This window comes from Manis pentadactyla, chromosome 6 (genome assembly GCF_030020395.1).
Source record: "Manis pentadactyla isolate mManPen7 chromosome 6, mManPen7.hap1, whole genome shotgun sequence".
Lineage (NCBI taxonomy): Eukaryota > Metazoa > Chordata > Mammalia > Pholidota > Manidae > Manis > Manis pentadactyla.
The window spans coordinates 27590595-27596375 of record NC_080024.1 but is presented as its reverse complement, the minus strand read 5'-3'; the positions used below and the strand labels follow the sequence as shown (position 1 = coordinate 27596375).

The 5781-nt window shown below is 38.2% G+C and overlaps 1 pseudogene; it reads right to left on the bottom strand.

The window, feature by feature from the left end:
- Window positions 1–4796: 4796 nt before the first annotated feature.
- LOC130684166 (translationally-controlled tumor protein-like) lies at window positions 4797–5482 on the bottom strand (annotated as a pseudogene).
- Window positions 5483–5781: the final 299 nt, after the last annotated feature.

Here is a 5781-nt window from a genome sequence, read left to right as displayed (position 1 = left end):
CAGACAGATTTCATAATTGTTTATACAGAAAATTCTAGCAAGTTTATAAGGTAACATAACTAATAAGTAAATTAAGCAATCTTAGAAAATTAGATCCTAATTTTAGGATCTTTAAAAATTAATTATAATTCTATGTACTTGCAACAAACAATAAGGAAATGAAAGTTTTAAAATTGCTTTATGAAGTACAATTGATATACAAAAATACATACATAATAATATGTAATTGATAATACAAAAGCTATATATAATTTGATTAGTTTAGACATTAATATACGGTCTTGAAGGCTTTCTCCATAATCAAGGTAATAGACATATCTATCACCTCCAAAAGTTTCCTTGCGTCCCTTTGTTTTTTTTTTTCTTTTTTTGTGGTAAGAACACTTAACATGAGATCTACCCTTACCAAATTTTAAGTGAATAATACAGAGTTATTGACTACAGTACAATGTTATACAGCAGATCCCTAGAATTATTTCAACTTTCATAACTGAAACAATGCTAATTAAACAACAACTACCCATTTCCCTCTACTGCCAGCCCCTGTTAACATTCTGTTCTCTGCTTCTGAGTTGGCCTGTGTTAGGGACCTCATATAAGAGAAATCATTTTTGTTCTGTGACTAACCTATTTCACTTAGCATAATGTCCTCTAGGGTCATCCATGTTGCCCCACATGGCTGGATATAAATATATGCTTATATATTTACATTTAATATATATTTAATATTTGACATTTACTATATATATGTTACATATATAATATATATCTTATGTACATATTCAGAATATACATATATATTTAAAAGGCTATTGTTTGATTTAAAACATATAATAACAATATATTGTAAAGCTCATTACTGGTAAAAATAAAATATATGATAATAAGAACACAGAGGACAGGAAGAGAAAGAAATGAAATCATACTGGTATAAAGTTCTGGCATTGTTTGGAAAGCACTTTAATGTTAGTTGAAATTACATCATGGTAAGTTAAAGATGCACATTTTATTACCATAACCACTAAAAAATAACTCAAGTTTATCATCTCTATTTCATATTGTATACTTTGGAAATATGACAAGCCCAGGCAGAACAAGCTAAATCCTAATATCACTTAAGATTCTAAATCAGTTTTGTTCACTGAATTATATCAAACCATAAGGAAAAAAAACAATCACTTATTGAAAATGTACTATGTACCAGGTACTAAATGAACACCTAACTGTATTATCTCATTTAATTTCCACAGTTCAGTGATGAGTAAGCTAAAGTACCAAGGTTACATTGTTAATTAGTTGCAGAGCCAGAATTCAGACCTAGATAATTTAACTTCAGACCACATATTTTTAATCACTACAGTATGCAGCTTCCTATGTCTGCACAGATATTTCCCAAGTCTGCAAACACATTTTTTTTTTTAAGAGAGAAAACTGGGTTAACACAAATGTATTGTGCCTGCCAAACCCTACTCCATTGGATAACTTCTGTTTTCTGCCTGACCAGGCACTGAGCAAAGTTTGTTTACTGCTTTAGAACTGGTATTTGAGTATATTATACCCCATGTATCTATAGACCCCTTCAGCCTGAGGAAAATGCGATTCGTATTAGTCATAATAAACAGCATTTATGTGTCTTGTTCCTGCTCATTATTTCAAGCCCTCTAGCTCTTCCTTAAGTCATTTTTTGGTATGATGTGACATTTGCCCCTTTTTTTCCTCCCTCATGGGCATCTGCCCAGCCAGGTCTGCAACAGAGGGTTCTGCCATCCGGGATGCTATGTGAGCTGTCTCACCGGGGGCGCTACTCCTGGTACTTGCTGACGCCCGAAGCTTGGCCGGCCATGGCAAAGGCATGTCTTACAACATCGCAAAGCCTTGCTGGACCTGCTTCTGGTACTGCCTGTCTCTGCTGCAGAAATTGGAAAGCTGGCTGCCTGTCTGCTCCAGGGTTCTGCGGGCTCCTCTGCCCGGCCCCACTGAGCCCTGGAGTCAGGCCATGTGACTCCAAGCTCATAGTGCTCTTGACCTTGTGGTTCTCCTTGCAAAGGCTTCCCCATCCTGCCTGACACTAGAATTACCTGAAACCCATGGAAAAGATACTAGAATTTGCTATGCACTCTGAGGTTTTGATTTCATATGCACAGGTCCCAGGTGAGTGTAGGTGCAGCTGGATTTGAAGAATCTCTGTGTCAGGCAGCTATCCACACAATCCTGCCTCCCTTCACCATGTGTAGCAGGATTTCCATGAAAGGGATACACGGCCCTCAGAGTTCATAACCCCTGAATCTGCCCCTGAATGGAAACATCCACTGAAAAAAGTATCTCAGGCACTCAGTCAAAGAACAAATTTGTGCTTAGAAGCCTAACACTTGTGATTCTATATATTGTGGTTTTCGTACACTACGAGCACAGTGGCCCAACTTCCCACAGCCCCCTCGGTAGTGTTAAAGCCTCCTGTCTCCCTTTCTCTCTCTGTCTATCTCCAGGTCATAGAACACTGATATGGACAGAATCTCCTGAGACCACGAGTCTATTTGTGGGTGAACAATGTAAATGCAATCAATGCAAATCAAAAGAGAAGGAATAAGGTATTTGGGGAAAAAGAAAGGCATTTCCTCACTGAAAAACCAAAAAGCACTTAAAGCATGTGCTCTGGCCCTGTAGGTAAGAATATTTAACTAGCTCTTGAAATGGCTTTTTTGTCTACCTCAGCTGAAATCAAGGTTTTTAAGAAACTTTAATTTAATAGGATGGTGTCTTTATATTGATCCTATTTTTAACAACAAAATAAAAGCAGTAACTGATTAGTGAAAATAGCTTGTACCACATTCTCCACTGGATTTAAACTATTGGAATATTGGACTGAGGAGAGCAGCCCACTGTGTCAGAATTCCCATCACTGGCGTCTTTGCAGCTGCCAGTGGGTATCATGAATTAAAAATTTATACAGCATATAAGTAAAACATTATTTTGAGTTCTGCTGTTTTCATTTATTTCTACAACCAGACCCTCTGTTCAACATTGGGTATTCTCTAGGAAAAACTGAACAGTTAGGAAAGTAGCTTGGTTCTTTTACTGGTAACACATAAAGGACAGATAAGTCAGAATCCCAGGTTGAAGAGAAAGGAGGGGATGGGTAAACTCTGTCTTTTATACGGGTAGTTATCTATTAGAGGCAGCACTCAATCAGAAAGCATAGAAAACACACTCAGAATCCTTCCCAGGAAGAACCTCAGGTAGTCATATGCTTACGTAGAAAGTCAGGATTTTTCCTTCACGTTAGTGTTGCACAAAGGGCCATAGTGATGCAAGAGTGCTTGATTTCTTTACTCTGTAAGAAATGCCACGGAAATACTTTTTCCTTTCAACCAAATTGGTTAGGCAGAGAAGGTTATGAGGCAACACCAGCTCGGCACTGGATTCCTTACTAACTTGGCACGTTCACTGTGCCTGTGGAATCAGAGAATGTGCTGCGATTTGTGACAATTCACGGGTTGTTTCATAAATCAGAACTTAGTCCGAGCAGAGTAGAAATCTTCCTAGAACTGGAATGTTAACCAAAACTGAAGCAGAGAAGCAGCAAGACCTCCCCAGTAACCTGAATCATTCATTATATATATGGTTCAATCCAGCACAGTTGTCTATAAATACAGTTTCTTGTTAACTTCTTATAAAATAACAATGAAGGTCAAAAACACCTTTCTGCTGCTCTCAAATTCTCAATTCTCATCCATAAAATGTATGTGTGAGTGTTTGAATGTGTGTGTGTGTGTGTGTGTGTGTGTGTGTGTGTGTGTATTCAGAAAGGATAACAGATCCCAAAGTACAGGTTCAAGATAAAACTCATTTGGTTTATTCAGTGAACAAAAAGTCTCAGGAAGACCCAGATTCATCTATGCCATTATCATTATCTCAGGGTGGGAAATAGGGTATTCTATTAGATAATCTATCTTTTATAAAATTTTTATATTGTATTACATAGGATTTCTCCAATTTTAAAATAAGAACAGAGATTGTTGTCATGAAATGGCAAAAACATCTACTAATTAAATGTGAAAGTTACTAATTAAATGTGAAAGTCTGATAGGTGAGAGGCCACCTGAGGCCCGGCTCTGTGGCTTCCTATCCTTGGCTCCTTTTCTCTGTAGTCAAGTCCCTTTAGCTGCAGAGAATTTAAATAGGCAATGTTAACTGTGCCTAGAATAAGCCAGATATAGCAATTTAAATAAATGTTTTGGGTTTGTTTTTTTTTTGCTTTCAACTGTATTAGTCTCTTCGTTCTTTTGGTAATCTCTTCCAGAGTTAACTATTTCCATCTGTAGGTCATGTATAAGGCATGTATAAATGTGCAAGGAACCCACGTCAGATGCTGGCACTGTGAGCATGGTCTTTCTCTTTGCTTCACTCACAATTAAGACTTTTGGTTCTTGGTTTTGACATTTCAGTCCCAGGAGTGGTTTTCACTGTAGAAGTTATCTGAAGACGGTCTCACGCTTCCTAGTAGTGATCTGCAACCAGGCCCCAGCCTCTCCAGAAACACTACACAGGATGGGTTTAAATATGTATTAAACTAAGAGGCATTCTCTCAAATGAGTTTAAATGTATTTTATTTTTAGACGAAGTACATGACATGTTTTTTTCTTTAAAACAATGCCATTTCTCCAAATAAATCAAGGTCAAAATAAACGAAGAGCTCAAGAGGACATCAGTCCCATTTGTCTAAGCTCTGGTGCAGTGTGGATGGAAAGCAGCAGCCAGCTACCACCGCAGGTGACACATCCAAGCAGTCGAATTTGTTAACGCTTTTCTATTTCTAAACCATCCTTAAAGACAATCATTCACAGGGACACACCATCCTCATGGCAGTTCAGCAGAGCAGCCATGCCATCTGGATTCATGTTTTCACCAATAAAAAACTGGTAGTTTTGAAATTAGCAAGGATGTGTCTGATTTGTTCCGCAACCCCCGTCATAAAAGGTTTTACTCTTTCTGGTCTCTGTTCTTTAAGTCCACCTTTGACTGATTTCATGTAACTTTTGATGTGCTTCTTGTAGGCTTCTTCTGTGAAGCTGCTTTCTCGCAAGCGACGTTTCATGACAGTATCACCCCAGCGATTACTGTGCTTCCGGGACCTGTCGCCTCTTCAGGGGAGGCATTTCCACCAATGAGCGAGTCATCAGTGTTACCCTCTGTCTAGGTGCAGCCCTTCCGTGATCTCCCTAATTGTGGAGATGTCGAAGAACATCTTCTCATAGCTTATGAGGCCCCGGTAGATGATACGATCGCAGCTGGAGGGAAATGACTCCGGCGCTTGCTTAGTAGGAGCCTGGAGCTCAGAGCAAGCGCCCTGCAGCCTGAGCCATGCTCGGTGGGAGGGGGAAGCAGGTGGAAAAGCCAATTTTAAATACTTTAAAAAATGCTTTTCAGACTTTACCCATCTGTTGTGAAATCTGAAGACTTCAGAATTTTGAAAATTGTCAGAAAATTAGACATGTAATTAGTTGCTATATTATTTTTTTAGGTTTCATTAGCATTTGGTATTTCTGAGTCATGCACAAGACAAAAAAAAAGCATTGGCTTACAATTTTGCTCCCATAAGACAGAATTACCACACCCTACTCTTTGCCCATTATTCCCTTCCAATGAAACCTAAGTCTTTATTTTTATTTCTGAGTGCCTCAAAAATAGACAGATAGTTTGACATAGTAATATCAAATTGTTCCTTTATATTATGGTATAAGGTGGCATGTTATTTTACTGGTTGGTACAATTTAGTACTTA